Below are 16,418 nucleotides of genomic sequence, written 5' to 3'. Positions count from 1 at the left end.
CACTCACTCTGATGACAGTAGTTTACTGGCAAGTTTCCACAGTGAATTCACATAAAGTGAAGGGGAAACTTTGTATTTGAATCACAACTGCCTCTAGCTCTGAGTCTGTTGGCTCATTTGAACTATTACTGGGTGGCATCTGTTTTTGTACAAAAATGGTCATGTGTTAATAAGAAAATATGATATCATTGAAATATAAAGACTACATGATCATAGATTACACTGCAGATATACACCTGAATGTATCATATAAGAGTGAGAAAACATTCCTGGTCAAGCTATGTATTGAACAGGGCACCTGGTGGAAACACATATTTGTTTAGAGTCCCTAGAGGTAAGACAGAGTAGCATTTGTCTCTAATTTGGTGAGCTTTGAAAAGGTGGGATTCAAATATACATGCAAGTGTCCCATTGTTTACATAAATAAATAAATAAAGTTGATTTCTTTGTAAAGGTTACAATGTGTAATTGCAATTTTTATTTACTAAGCACAAAGATAGCCACTATCATGCCCAGGCATTTTGGGCAAGCTAATCTTAATACATAGTAACTAATTAAAACTAGATAAGATAATAGTACATAGTAACTATATTTAAAACTAAACAAGGAATAGTGGTTACCTGTTTTACAATCTTATTTGAACTTAATAAATCTTATTTAAACTTAGTGCAAAATCTAACTTACAAGTAATGGTGCAGGTGGTAATATTTTATGGAATGGCAGAATTAAAACCCAGGAGGTCATATAAGACTGATTAGAAGATGTTTTGGCAGATTTGGTTAATATTGAGAAAGAAGATGAATTTTATGGATTGGCAGAATTAAGAGCCTAGAGGTCACATAATAAGACTAGTTAGTAGATGTTTGGTTGATTTGGCTAATATTGTGAGATAAGATGATTTTTTAGCAAAGTCCTAAATTTATAAGCTGTCTGGGGATCTTTGACCTGTTCCGGTAGCGAGTTCCAGATCTTCGGGCCTTTTATGTGCATAGAACTTATGATACCATTTACAGATACACTGGTAACTCAGTATACGTCCGCTTTGGAATAAATCCAACTTGGTATACGTCCTGTTTGGACATGAAAAATTTTGCTTGATATGTGACCTTTCTTTGGAATACGACTCGCGTACTAGAACTTATATGGGTCAAAATGAGTCATGACACCGTGTGCTACACTTGTTTACAAAGCCAGGACTGCCCACATTTAATTCATCTAATATGTACACAGCTCTAATATACATTACTTAGGTTTGCATACTGTAACAACCCGCACTGTAACTGTGAATTTTTACGTGATTTTGTGTTTTGTCGTATAAATTTCTAGTAAATTCATTAACCATGAGTTCTAAGAAAGTTAATGAGAAGAACCAAGCAACGAAGGAAATGGTACAGCGGAGGACATTGTCTCTCTGGGCAGGTCCATGAGTCTGGATGTGTGATGGTGATGTGGAGGAGTTAGTGGAGGAGCACAGGGAAGAACTGACCACTGAGGAGTTACAGGAACTTGAGAAGGAGGAGCACAAGTCTAAGATGGATGCACTCTCTTCAGGATCAGAAGAGGAGATAAAGGAAGTACCTACTTCATTAATCAAGAAAATCTTTGCCAAATGGATGGACGTTAAAAACTTTGCAGAAAAGTACCACCCCAACAAACCCCAAACAAGCCATAATAGCATTGTCTGGAATGATCACACCCCTTAAGGGAGGTTCCTTGATGCTGGTGAGGGGCTCTTGATCTAGGGAATTGGATCTATGCTCCAGTTCCCTGAATTGAGCCTGAATACCTTCCATCCCCCCACATGCGCTGTATAATCCTACGGGTTTAGCGCTCCCATGATAATAATAATAATGGAATGACCAGACTATGTCACATTTCCAAAACTCCTGAGGAGAAGGCAGAAGCAAAGTTCCTTGGACCTGGTGAGCTTCAACCAGGTCGAAATAGGGAAAAGAGACAGAAAAGAGAAGGGGACTCTCCTTCCAAACAATAACATTTCCTCCTCCCTTCTCAGCACTATCCTGGTAGGCACTCGACTCTTTTCAGCAAAGCAAAGTGAGGTTAAATTTGCATTTATTTCATCTAATTCTTTTGTATTTACATATTTTAGTATTAAGCAGTGTTTAAATTATTTTTACAACCCCATCATTGTATAATATTCCAATAACAATAGGATTTTTTCATGGGAACGGATTAATCATTTTCCCTGTACAATGGAACCTCGGCTTATGAACACCCCACCATGCGAACTTTTCAGGATACGAACCGTCATTCGGTCGATTTTTGGCTTCTGGATATGAACGAAATTTGAAAATGTGTACTTCCTCCTCAAGGGAGGTTCCTTAAATAAATAAATAAAATATTTATTTCTCTGCAAAGGTTACAGTGTGTGTTTACATATAACATGATTGGAGCAAAGAAAGCCACTATCATGCCGAGGCATTTCAGGCAGACTTAACCTAATACTTATAGGCTACTTAAGTCTAGACATGTGAAAAGTAGTGGTTACCAATGTTTTGCTGATGGTGGTGCCAACTACTGGCAGCCTTTTGAAGTTTTTCACTACTGTTATTATTATTATGTATTATTATTAGTAGAAGTAGTACATACATGGTGAGGGGCTCTTAATCTATGGAATTGGATCTGTGTTCCAGTTCCCTAAATTAAGCCTGAATCAATATAATAATAATACGTATATAATAATAATGTACTATAATGATAATTATAATAATAGACGGCTTCAAAAGGCTGTCACTAGATGGCAGTGAATACCACAACAATGCGGGAGCAGTTATAGCCGCCTCCACTTGTCACATGTAATGACATATTTTATTCTAGAGTATATATCAGGTTTCTATGTTATTTATATTGTTTATTTTGCTGCAATATCTTCCCAACTTCACACCCGTTGGCAACTACGTTGGTCTACTATGCTCGGCAACAAACTTCAATCTATTAAACCGAGTATAGGTTACTGGCCGTCTTCTTATCACCAGTGTCGAGGTTGGGAGACTACTCTCTCCCGTCTTTGCATTGGCCATACTCGTCTTACTCATGGATATCTCATGGAGAGGCGCCCTGCTCCTCTCTGTGAGAATTGCCAAGTTCCATTATCAGTCAGCCACATTCTGTTGGACTGCCCACTTTATCAACGAGCACGCAGAATTTACCTCCGTCGTCATCTTTGCTCTGCTGCTCTCTCTTTACCTTCCCTTCTCGCTGATGGACCCACCTTTCATCCAGACTCTCTCATTGACTTTTTGACAACAACCAACTTACTTCACAAATTCTGATACCTTCAGCCCTTTCTACTTCAATCTCTTGCTACCCTCTACCCCCGTACTATCCCCTGCCCCGCTGTTTTCTGTAACCTACTGATCATCCCTCCTCCCTTCTGCCATCCAATACCCTCGCTTCCTTCCCTACCCTGCAGCACTGTATAGCCCTTGTGGCTTAGCGCTTCTTTTTGATTATAATAATAATAATAATGTATTGTTTATTATGTCATATTAGAGCAATTGTGATAGATAAATAAGCTGTCGAGTTGATATTAGCTCTATATTTAAGTGTATTTTTCCTCCCTCTGAGAGCAGGAATTCCACTGGAAAGGATTAATGGCTTTTCAGTTAATTTAAATGAAGAAAACTGACTCAGCATACGAACAAATCAGGATACGAACAAGGCCACGGAACGGATTAAGTTCATAAGCCGAGGTTCCACTGCATTTGAAAGTGCTCTTATAATGATATAAATCTTTGGCAGTTTTTTATTAGTTTTATATTCCATTTTTCGTGACTTTTTTTTTGTATTGTGGTCTTTATGAGTAACAATTTGTGTAAGAATGGTATATAATACCGACAAGATGAAATTAAGACACATGTGCAACATCTGGGTATCTTTATTGTAGACGTTTCGCCATCCAGTGGCTTTATCAATACAAATTCTAGGACATAACTTGAAGACAGTAGAACTATGTACAGAAGATGAGGTAATCAGTCCCTCAACCTAGGAGTAGGTGCGAAGAGCACCATAGTCGTGGAGATTCTGAAGCAGAAGAAAGGAGCCTTGCGCTTATATAGTAACGTTAGGTGTAGCAGACGAGGGCATAGTCACTGGTAGGCGGGATTCCCCATTGGAAGTAGGTCCATCCCAAAGAGATGGGTTAGTTGTAGTAGTAGTTGTCGTAGGCTACGACAATGTTAATGTTATATAATACAGGTACTCCTCATATAACAACCTACCTGTTTAAAGATCACTCAGACTTATGACCAGCTCTCCAACCAGTCAGTATTGTAAGCTGTACCGGAAGTTTAGTCGTGGAAACGGCAAAGCATCTCTTTATCAAGCATCTCATTTCTCATCGACCCTTAGTCAGTCGGTACTCACTAACTATAGTTAGTCAAGTCAGTAAGTCACTTAGTCCAGTCAGTAAGTCAAGTCACTATAGTCAGTCAGTCAGTCCCATCCCTGGCAAACTCTACCCCTACTCTTCATAGATCTAAACTTACTCCCTGTTCAGAACATCCACATTTACTACTATGCAATCTGCATCTACAGGACCTTAAATTCCAATATTAACCTTGACCTAAAACCCTTTCTTGATAGTTGTGACAGGACCCACAGGCATAACACCAGACACAAACATCTCTATGACATTCCCCGTGTCCGACTAAACCTTCACAAAAATTTAGTGTATGTCAAAGGCCTTAACCCTTTGACTGTCGCGGCCGTATATATACGTTTTACGAGGTGCCGTGTTTGACGTATATATACTCATAAATTCTAGTGGCTTCAAATCAAGCAGGAGAAAGCTGGTAGGCCCACATGTGAGAGAATGGGTCTGTGTGCACCATATAAAAAAAATCCTGGAGCACGCAGTGCATAATGAGAAAAAAAAAACTCCGACCGTTTTTTTTAATTAAAATGCCGACTTTGTGGTCTATTTTCGTATAGTATTTATGGTTGTATTCTCGTTTTCTTGGCCTCATTTGATAGAATGGAAAACGTATTACAGAAATAGAGGTGTTTTTGATTGATTTTACTATAAAAAGAACCTGGAAATGGAGCTCAAATTAGGGGAAATGTTTGATTTTTGCCAATGTTCAAAAGTAAACAAATGATGCCATTGTCCAATAAATGTCCAACTAGCCATTCTAATATGCAGTCATGAATGGGTTGATGTTATTTATACAGTTATTACAGCATTGCAGTAGTCTGCATTTAAAATCTGCAACACTCTACCTGAAAACTCTAGAACTGCAGACACATTCATCACCTTCAAAACTACCATTAGAAAACATAAGTGTCTCAATTCTTCAACTTGTCGGTTTTCTAAACCATTCATCACAACTGCATGTAGTGACTGGTCTTCAGGAATCAAAGAAGTTAATAATAAACACATAACTGATACTACTGTCACTGACAGTAGTGTCAGTGTAGGTTACTGAGCAGTGGACGTGGAAAGGAATTTAAGCAGAGGTGGCTCATGCGGGGGTTCTGCAGCACCCCCTATTTTCTTTAACTCTTTGATTATATAATGTACAAGTATAAAGAAAGATTTAAAGGAAAAAAAAAAAAGACATATTTAATGTTAGCGATAATACTGAGTGAAAATAGTGGGTGCTGCAGTTCCACAGCACCCTCGTATGAGCCGCCACTGAATTTAAGCCTGACATCTCTGGGTGGACATCTTTTCAGTATAAATGTTACAAACCTCGACTTTTATTCACTATGCACACACACACACACACACATCTTTACTTTCCTTGGTCCAGGTTTAATGCTTAGTTTGACAATATTATTATTACAGGAGGTCCCTGTTTTCATAGCTGTTATGTTCCTGACCCTCACTGATAAGTGATAGTTGTTGGCGAGTGGAAAAGTTTTTTTTTTTCGATATCGAAAGGGTCCGAAATTCCCGATAACATGTTTACACTATAATACAGTGGACCCCCGGTTTACGATATTATTTCATTCCAGAAGTATGTTCAGGTGCCAGTACTGACCAAATTTGTTCCCATAAGGAATATTGTGAAGTAGATTAGTCCATTTCAGACCCCCAAACATACACATACAAACGCACTTACATAAATACACTTACATAATTGGTCGCATTGGGAGCTGATCGTAAACTGGGGGTCCACTGTATATAAAGTGCTCAGTACAGCTTGGCATAAAAAAATCACATACAAAAGTAAAATAAATACAAAATACATATAATACTTAAAACATGACACCGGTAACTCTTCCCTGACACAACTGTTGTGCAAAGAAGCAGAAAAAGCACCAAACAATAACTAAATTGAAAACTGCTGAAAAAGTGAGAACAGTAAAGAGGGAGCAGAAAACACAGGGCTTTCCTATATTGCTTTCCTTTGTGTTTTGTAATACATAGTTCTTAATCCTGTAATATTTCCTTTCCTACCTAAGAGGCCTGGTCTGTGACCGAGCCCAGGGGGAGCCTAGGAGGCCTGGTCTGTGACCGAGCCCAGGGGGAGCCTAGGAGGCCTGGTCTGTGACCGAGCCCAGGGGGAGCCTAGGAGGCCTGGTCTGTGACCGAGCCCAGGGGGAGCCTAGGAGGCATGGTCTGTGACCGAGCCCAGGGGGAGCCTAGGAGGCCTGGTCTGTGACTGAGCCCAGGGGGAGCCTAGGAGGCCTGGTCTGTGACCGAGCCCAGGGGGAGCCTGAGGCCTGGTCTGTGACCGAGCCCAGGGGAAGCCTAGGAGGCCTGGTCTGTGACCGAGCCCAGGGGGAGCCTAGGAGGCCTGGTCTGTGACCGAGCCCAGGGGGAGCCTAGGAGGCCTGGTCTGTGACTGAGCCCAGGGGGAGCCTAAGAGGCCTGGTCTGTGACTGAGCCCAGGGGGAGCCTAGGCCTGGTCTGTGACCGAGCCCAGGGGGAGCCTAGGAGGCTTGGTCTGTGACTGAGCTTAGGGGGAGCCTAGAAGGCCTGGTCTGTGACCAAGCCCAGGGGGAGCCTAGAAGGCCTGGTCTGTGACCGAGCCCAGGGGGAGCCTAGGAGGCCTGGTCTGTGACCGAGCCCAGGGGAGCCTAGGAGGCCTGGTCTGTGACCAAGCCCAGGGGGAGCCTAGGAGGCCTGGTCTGTGACTGAGCCCAGGGGGAGCCTAGGAGGCCTGGTCTGTGACCAAGCCCAGGGGGAGCCTAGGAGGCCTGATGTCTGGTCTGTGACCGAGCCCAGGGGGATTATTATAATCAAAAAGAAGCGCTAAGCCACAAGGGCTATACAGCGAGCCCAGGGGGAGCCTAGGAGGCCTGGTGTCTGGTCTGTGACCGAGCCCAGGGGGAGCCTAGGAGGCCTGGTCTGTGACCGAGCCCAGGGGGAGATAATCCCCATGACCACCATATAATTTCCAACTTTTTTTTTATTCAATTTTAGTGAATAATTAATGAGGCTTCCAGGCATTTTTGACATTGAAAGTCATCACAGGACACAACTTTAGATGTAATATTGATGGTAGAATTACCAACAGTATGTTAGATAAATGGACACAAAGTGCAACTAATGTGACATTTTATTGTGGCAACATTTTGCTCTCCAGGAGCTTTGTCAAACCCATTACAAACAATACATGGACACAGAGAGTATATATAGGTATATTGTGAGGTGCAAAGCATAATATAATCATTGTAGGTGGTGGTAGTAGTTGTACTATTACTACCACAAATACTACTGCTATTACCTACAATGATTGTATTATGCTTTGCACCTCACACTATACCTATATATACTCTGTGTCCTTGTTTGTAATGTCTTAACAAAGTTCCTGCAGAGTGAATTGTTGCTACAATAAAATGTTACATTAGTTGCACTTGTGTCCTTATATCAAACACAACCTTAGACCTGTCCACTACATTATGTGGTTGTCACTTGACTTCATAGGTTACCTGATGCTGTCTCTTACCTCACTGTCATGTCATCACCTTTCTTGCCAGTATGTTGTTCTCAAACCTGTGTTTGTTAGGATCATAGTCCCAGAACTCAAATATTTTCTAGATATTCACATTTGCTCGTGTCTCTTTCTCGACCACTTTCCTGCGTCTACTGAAGTTGATGCTAGTGTTGGGCACTTGATGCAAGGAATTGGACTTTTTCCTCTCTTAGATCCTCTCAAGGAAGGTTCCTTGATGCTGGTGAGGGGCTCTTGATCTAGGGAATTGGATCTGTGCTCCAGTTCCCTGAATTGAGCCTGAATACCTTCAGTCCTCCCCCCTACATGCGCTGTATAATTCTATGAGTTTAGCGCTCCCCCTTGATTGTAATAATCCTCTCTTGGATTGAATTGGCCTGCCTCTCATTGACCCTTGTGGATTTAGCTCTTAGTTATGATTATAACCAGCGCTGTATAGCCCTTGTGGCTTAGCGCTTCTTTTTGATTATAATAATATAATTGCCTCCCATTTCCCAGGCACACTATGACCTCTGTGGGTTTTGTGCTTCACCCTTGGTAACAGAAAAAGTAAAAGTTAATGAAAATGGCACCAGGCTGCCATCTACTGTAGGGAGAATAAAAATAAATTAATTTTTTGCATAATAGATGGCACTAAAAATTTATAAAAATGACACTGATGCCATCTATTGCTGGAATTACATATTAACCCTTAAACTGTCCAAACAGATCCATGTTCACATGTGTAGTGCTCCAAAAGTAGATCTACATATTTTCCAATATAAAAAAAAGTAGATCAAAGTTTTTTTTTACACATTTTCAAATGTAAAAAAAGATCTTTTTTTACAGTGAACGTAGATCTGTTGTTTAAAAATTACGTAGATCTGAGGGGCTCTTGATTTAGGGAATTGGATCTGTGCTCCAGACAGCCTTCCACAAGGCGCTGTATAATCCTCTGGGTTTAGTTCATTTGGCTTAGCGCTTCTTTTTGCATAATAGATGGTACTATAAGTTAATGATGGCTTAGCGCTTCTTTTTGATTATAATAATATAAGTTAATGAAAATGGGAGGAGAGACTATAAATATTTTTAGTTCATTTTTTTGTGCACTAGATGGCACTGAAGATGAGAAGGGCACTTGGATGCCATCTATTGTTGGAATTATGAACTAAATCTTTAGTTCATTTTTTGCATAATAAATGGCGCTAAGTTAATGAAAATGGGAGGATAAATTAGGGGAAACTGAACTAAATATTTTTTAGTTCACTTTTTGCTCAATAGATGGCAAAAAAAAAAATTTGAAAATGGGAGCATTAATTAGGGGAGTAAACAAAATATTTTTAGTTCATAATTCTCTCACTAGATGGCATCCAAGTGCCATTTTCATTAGTAATTTTCAGCGCCATCTATTATACAAAAAATGAACTAAAAATTTAGTTCATAATTCTCACAATAGATGGCGTCAAAGTGCCATTCCTATTATTAATTTTCAGCGCCATCTGTTGAGCAAAAAATGAACTAAAAATATTTAGTTTAGTCTTCCCTAGTTTATCATCCCATTTTCTAATTTTTTTTTCGCCATCTATTGAGCAAAAAGTGAACTAAAAAAAATTTAGTTTAGTCTTCCCTAGTTTATCATCCCATTTTCTAATTTTTTTTTCGCCATCTATTGAGCAAAAAGTGAACTAAAAAAAATTTAGTTTAGTCTCCTATTTTTTTTTCGCCATCTATTGAGCAAAAAGTGAACTAAAAAAAAATTTAGTTTAGTCTCTAGTTTATCTTCCCATTTTCAATAACTTACAGCGCCATCTATTAATCAAAAACTGAACTAGATTTAGTAAACAATTCCAACAATAGATGGCATCCAAGTGCTATTTTCATTAGTAATTTTTAGTGCCATCTATTGTGCAAAAAAATTAACTAATTTAATTTAATCTCTCTTCAATAGATGGCAGCCTAGTGCCATTTTTCATTAACTTTTAGTGCCATTAGCAAAACCAAGTGCTAAACCCACCTGGGTCACACAGGGCTGTCTCCCTGCACTAGATGGCACCCCAAATGCAGTGTAGTGACTTAATGACTCCAAGCACTATTTTCCTTATACAAGATGGCACCAAAGTGCAATGTTATAGGTGCCATCTGTAGTACTATTATAATCAAGGGAAAGCGCTAAACCTGTAGGACTATACAGCGCCTGTGGGGGATGTGGAAGGTATTCAGGCTTAATTCAGGGAACTAGAGGTCAAATCCAATTCCCTAGATCAAGAGCCCCTCACCAGCATCAAGGAACCTTCCTTGAGGGGATCTGTAGTTGTAGACACACAGACAGTAACTAACTTTATTAAGACAATAATCTTGTATCAGAATTTGTGATGGATCATATCTGGTATACCTGGAGAGTGTTCTGGGGGTCAACGCCCCCATGACCCGGTCTGTGACCAGGCCTCATGGTGGATCGGGCCTGATCAACCAGGCTGCTACTGCTGGCTACACGCAATCCAACGTACGAACCACAGCCCGGCTGGTCAGGTACTGACTTTAGGTGCCTGTCCAGTGCCTGCTTGAAGACAGCCAGGGGTCTATTGGCAATCCCCCTGATGTATGCTGGGATGTAGTTGAACAGTCTTGGGCCCCTGACACTTACTGTGTTTTCTCTTATAGTGCTAGTGACACCCCTGCTTGTCATTGGGGGATGTTGCACTGTCTGCCGAGTCTATTGCCTTCATAGGGAGTGATTTTCATGTGCAAGTTTGGTACTAGTCCCTCTAGGATTTTCCAGGTGTATATAATCATGTATCTCTCCCTCCTACATTCTAGGGAGTACAGGTTTAGGAACTTCAAGTGTTCCCACAGTTTATAGGCTGGAGAAACGTGTAAATATTAGAGAAGTATGGCAGTAGGCCTACTGGCCCATGCTAGGGTAAATCTTGAGGCACATTAACATGTTAGGTAGTGATGGTAGTAGATAATGGTGGTAATGGTAGTTACTGGTAGTGTATGTGTTTCAATATTTATATTACGTATTTGTATTGTGCAGTGAAGAGTTTTTACGAGGATAGTGAGGCTCAGGTTAGAGTATGTAGGAAAGATGGAGATTAGGAAAGGTTGGAGGGAGAGGGTAAACGAGGTTTTGCATGCGAGGGGCTTGGATGTCCAGCAAGCATGCATGAGTGTGTTAGGAGCAAATGGTTTTTAAGACTTGACATGCTGTTGGAGTGTAAGCAAGGTAACAATTATGAAGGGATTCAGGGAAACCAACAAGCTGGACTTGATTCCTGGAGATGGGAAGTGCACTCTGTAGAGTTTTATAACTGTAGTGTAAGCACGCCTCTGGCAAGACAGTGATGGAGTGAATGATTATGAAAGTTTTTCTTTTTTGGGCTGCCCTACCTTGGTGAGAGACAGCCAGTGTGTTAATAAAAAATTATGGGGGGAGCACTAAACCTGTAGGGATTGTACAGCACCTGAAGGGAAGCTAGGGTAGAAGTACAGATCAAATTATTATAATCAAAAAGAATGTACAGATCAAAGCCCCTCACCAGCATCAAGATGCTTCAATATCCGTATTAAAGTTTTTTCCAGTTGTAAGTAGTCTTGGTTCTTTGTGCTTCTCTTATGTCGCATAATTCTTTCATACTATATATTTCTGTATTTTTTTCAACCCTCATTAACACTTTTGATTATAATTTTCCATTTTTATTATCAATTTTGAGTTAAGAAATTTCATTGCATGGTTGTGGTAATTCTTGTGTTGGACAAACATTGGTTTAAGATGCATATTTATGCTCAATAATGCATTTACTTTAGTTTCTTGCAGTTTCTTCCAGATATATCTTTTTGAACTTTAGTGTTGTCATGTCTCAGGCAAGACAGTGATGGAATGAAAGTATTTCTTCTATTTTCAGGCGACATGGCCTCGGTGGGAAGTGGCCAATGTGTTAAATAAAAACTAATATCTCTTCACATCCACCACATGGAACTTTGTGAAAAATCTTGTATTGTTAGTGTTTGTCTCAACATCACAAATAATACAAGATGACACGCACAATTGCTTATTGGCTCGGGTACAAAAAATTGTGATCTTAGAGGTGATGTTACATGTAGGGATAATTATATATTGCTCTAAGATGGAGATAAATAGTATAAAATACCAACATGATGGAGAAATAGAAATGCAGAGTAATGCGATCCTTTATCAACTCTGTTTCACCCACACAGTGGACTTTATCAAGTCACAAACACATCTTGATAAAGCCAGTGTCACAAACACATCTTGATAAAGCCAAAGTCACAAACACATCTTGATAAAGCCAGTGTCACAAACACATCTTGATAAAGCCACAGTGTCACAAACACATCTTGATAAAGCCAGTGTCACAAACACATCTTGATAAAGCCAGTGTCACAAATACATCTTGATAAAGCCACAGTGTCACAAACACATCTTGATAAAGCCACAGTGTCACAAACACATCTTGATAAAGCCAAAGTCACAAACACATCTTGATAAAGCCAGTGTCACAAATACATCTTGATAAAGCCACAGTGTCACAAACACATCTTGATAAAGCCAGTGTCACAAACACATCTTGATAAAGCCACAGTGTCACAAACACATCTTGATAAAGCCAGTGTCACAAACACATCTTGATAAAGCCACAGTGTCACAAACACATCTTGATAAAGCCACAGTGTCACAAACACATCTTGATAAAGCCAGTGTCACAAATACATCTTGATAAAGCCACAGTGTCACAAACACATCTTGATAAAGCCACAGTGTCACAAACACATCTTGATAAAGCCACAGTGTCACAAACACATCTTGATAAAGCCACAGTGTCACAAACACATCTTGATAAAGCCACAGTGTCACAAACACATCTTGATAAAGCCACAGTGTCACAAACACATCTTGATAAAGCCACAGTGTCACAAACACATCTTGATAAAGCCACTGTGTCACAAACCCATCTTGATAAAGCCAGTGTGTGTGTTAAACATAGTCAATAAAGGATCACATTATACTTTATTTGTGTCTATTTTTCTATATTGCTTTACTTTGTCCTTTGGATGTATGGAAGTTTGTCATGGGATTCTCTCTGCAGTTTGTGATGATGATTATTGTAGTTTTATAATAAATGTTTTGGGTGTTGCAATCTTCCTGACATATCAACACTACTGTTATATACACACCTCATAATTAATATTATATAATACTGATATTAAAATCTCTGGGCCCACTAGATCCACACTTACCAAAATAAAGTACAGTGGTACCTCGGGATACAAACATTATACAGTGGTACCTCGGGATACAAACATTATACAGTGGTACCTCGGGATACAAACATTATACAGTGGTACCTCGGGATACAAACATTATACAGTGGTACCTCGGGATACAAACATTATACAGTGGTACCTCGGGATACAAACATTATACAGTGGTACCTCGGGATACAAACAGCTCAAAACTCGAACAATTATGCAAGTGCTTTTGTAAGTGTATTTTTGGGGGTTTAATTTACATTATTTCTCATGAGAACAAATTTGTTCGGTATCGGCACTCGAACAGCCTTCTGGAATTAATTTTGTATCCCAAGGTACCACTGTACTGTACTATATTGTACATGTCTATACCATTACTATGACTTGTAAATGATAAATGTATAGGTAATCCTGGCTTTATACATCATTGTTCCATGCCTAAGACCACACTGCTGTGCCATCATCTAAGCATATGAAAAGAATTTTTCCTCTGAAAGTCATGCGTGCCATAAGAGGCTACTAAAATGCCAGTAGCATTATAATAAAAAAGAAGCACTAAACCACAAGGGCTATACAGTGCTGCAGGGCAGGAAGGAAGCGAGGGTATCAGGTGGCAAAAGGGAGATGGACGAGTAATAGGTTACGGAGAACAGCGGGGCAGTGGATGGTGAAAGGGTAGAGGGCAGCAAGAGATTGAGGTAGAAAGGGCTGAGGGGAGTGCAAAAGGTATCATTATCAGAGTTTGTGGAGTAAATCAGTCATTGTCAAGAAGTCAATGAGAGAGTCAGGATTAAAGGAGGGTCCATCAGCAAGAAGGGAAGGTAGAGAGAGAGTAGTAGAGCGGAGACGACGTTGGAGGTAAATTCTGCGTGCTCGCTGATAGAGAGGGCAGTCTAACAGAATGTGGCTGATCGATACTGGAACTTGACACTGCTCACAGAGAAGAACAGGGTGCCTCTCCATGAGATATCCATGAGTAAGACGAGTGTGGGCAATGCGAAGGCGGGAGAAAGTAGTCTCCCAACCTCGACGCTGATGACAAGAAGATGGCCAGTAACCTATGCTCGGTTTAAGACTGAAGTTTGTAACCAAGCAGAGTTAACCAACGTTGTTGCCAATGGGTGTGAAGGTGGGTAGCTAGTACAGCAAAATAGTCCGGAAATGGAACACCTCTATATGAAATTGGTATGTCGTGTACTGCTGACTGCGCAGCCAGCAAAATAGTCCAGAAATGGAACACCTCTACATGTATATGAAATTGATAGGTCATGTACTGCTGACCGCACAGCAGTGTCTGCCTGTTCATTACCCTGTACATCAACATGACCAGGGACCCAACAAAAAACAATATCTTTATGCTTGGTAGAGATACGGCATAGCCAAAGTTGGATACGGAGAACTAGGGGGCGAGGTGTATCAAATTTCCGTATAGCCTGTAGAGCACTAAGGGAGTCTGAGACAACCACAAATGATGACACAGGCATAGATGCAATATGAATAAGTGCTGCAAGAATGGCATACAATTCGGCAGTAAAAATGCTAGCCGAAGATAGTAAATGCCCTCGCATGACGCTGTCCGGAAACACTGCTGCGAATCCGACAACGTCAGAAGACTTAGAGCCATCTGTGTACACTGCGATGGCATGAGAATGAGAGTAGAAGTGGTCAAGAAAAAGAGAGCGGGAAGCCACCATAGGCAGTTGGGCTTTCGAGCAAGGGAGTGAGAAAGAACAGACCCGAACAGCTGGAACTTCCCAGGGGGGTAGGGAAAAGTGAGATGCTACATGAACATATAAAGGTGGTAACTGAAGGGAAGACAAGAGCGAATGTAGGCGAAGAGAGAAGGGATGGAGCAAACAGGGGCGGCAAACAAATAATGTCTACTAATATCGGTGACCATTCTATAAATTGAAGGATTGCGGAGATTGTGAGAGCGTACAGACAAGGATGGAACATTCGCTTCTGCATAGAGGCTCCCAACAGGGAAAGAGCGAAAAGCACGAAGGCATAAACGTAATCCTTGGTGATGGATGAGGTTGAGGCTAGAGAGAGCAGGAGAGGCCACTGGATAGATCTGGTCACCATAATCAAGTTTCGATAAAATGAGGGCTGAATGTAGGCAAAGGAGAGTTCAACGATCAGCTCCCCATGGAAGATGAGCAAGGGTTTTAAGAAGGTTCAGCCGGCTGTGACAAGTTGCCTTCAGAGAGGTAACGTGAGGTTTCCAGGATAACCTACGGTCAAAGAGAAGGCCTAGAAACCTGACTATCACACTCAGGGATACAGGAGCCATAGAGGTACTACAAAGGATGATCGGAGCTGACAGAACGTCTAGTGAAAGTAATTTGGTGAGTTTTGGTACTGGAAAATTTAAACCCATACATGGTGGCCCAATTGGAAACACGGTCGACCACATGCTAGGTTACTTCTTTCTTTTTGTTTTTAAGAAAAAAAAAAAAGAAAATAAAAACAAAAAAAAGGGGAACGGGGAGGAATAGTTCCTAGGAGGAATGAAAGGGCCGGAAATCACCCTCTGCGCCCAAGAAGACCTCAACACCGCAAGTAGTGCAGATGCGGCATGGAACCCATGCCATACCCTACCTTTCATGCCAGTAAACCAGCAATCCAGGATAGCAGCCTCACATCCGCCGAGCTACCTCGGTGGAACGAAGAGAGGGCGGCCGGATATCCGCCACAAAGCATACCTCCTTTGGCCACCACCCCCGGAATCTAAAAGGCTGCCTCCAGAGATACACCCGTCACCCAAGACACCCAAAGCCACCCCCCAGAAGACCGGAGAGGGAATTGGATATCCCCAGGCGATCCAGATTCCATGGCAAACTACACCACCGCAAGAACCTCAACGGAATGAGATTGACCCCGGTACCTTTCCCCCTACCTAGGAACCAGTAGGCCTGTGGAAAGAATCCCAAAGGCCAAAAAGAGGAAGGGAATAAGGGAGGGGTGGGGGGAGGAGGAGGAAAGGAGAAAGGGAGGATGGGATAGGGAAGGGGGGAGTGGGGGGAAATTAGGTTCGGTCTGAGGGAGACCAACAGGTCTAATTCCTCAGACCAAGAGCCTCTTCACCACACCAAGGAGCCCCCCTTGAAGAGGAATGCCAGTAGCAAGGGGCTAGTAACCCCTTCTCCTGTATACATCACTAAATATAAAAAAAGACTTGTTTTTCTTTTTAGGTCACCCTGCCTCAGTGGGATATGGCTGACACATTGAAAAACTTCTGAA

At 41.2% G+C, this 16,418-nt stretch overlaps 1 long non-coding RNA gene across 3 annotated transcripts in view; it reads left to right on the top strand.

The window, feature by feature from the left end:
* The window catches only part of LOC138854153 (uncharacterized), a 139,053-nt gene extending 125,988 nt beyond the window's left edge, over positions 1–13,065 (top strand). For 2 of the 3 annotated variants that reach the window (XR_011393379.1, XR_011393378.1), the window contains exon 4: positions 11,810–13,065. This is a non-coding gene — a long non-coding RNA (uncharacterized lncRNA). Of the gene's footprint in view, positions 1–1,419; positions 4,122–11,809 lie in introns of those variants that run through there. The other variant, XR_011393380.1, reaches the window with a different exon arrangement.
* Positions 13,066–16,418: the final 3,353 nt, after the last annotated feature.

Source organism: Cherax quadricarinatus, chromosome 50 (genome assembly GCF_038502225.1).
Source record: "Cherax quadricarinatus isolate ZL_2023a chromosome 50, ASM3850222v1, whole genome shotgun sequence".
In the NCBI taxonomy this organism is placed as follows: Eukaryota; Metazoa; Arthropoda; class Malacostraca; order Decapoda; family Parastacidae; genus Cherax; species Cherax quadricarinatus.
This window is presented reverse-complemented; position numbering and strand designations above follow the sequence as displayed.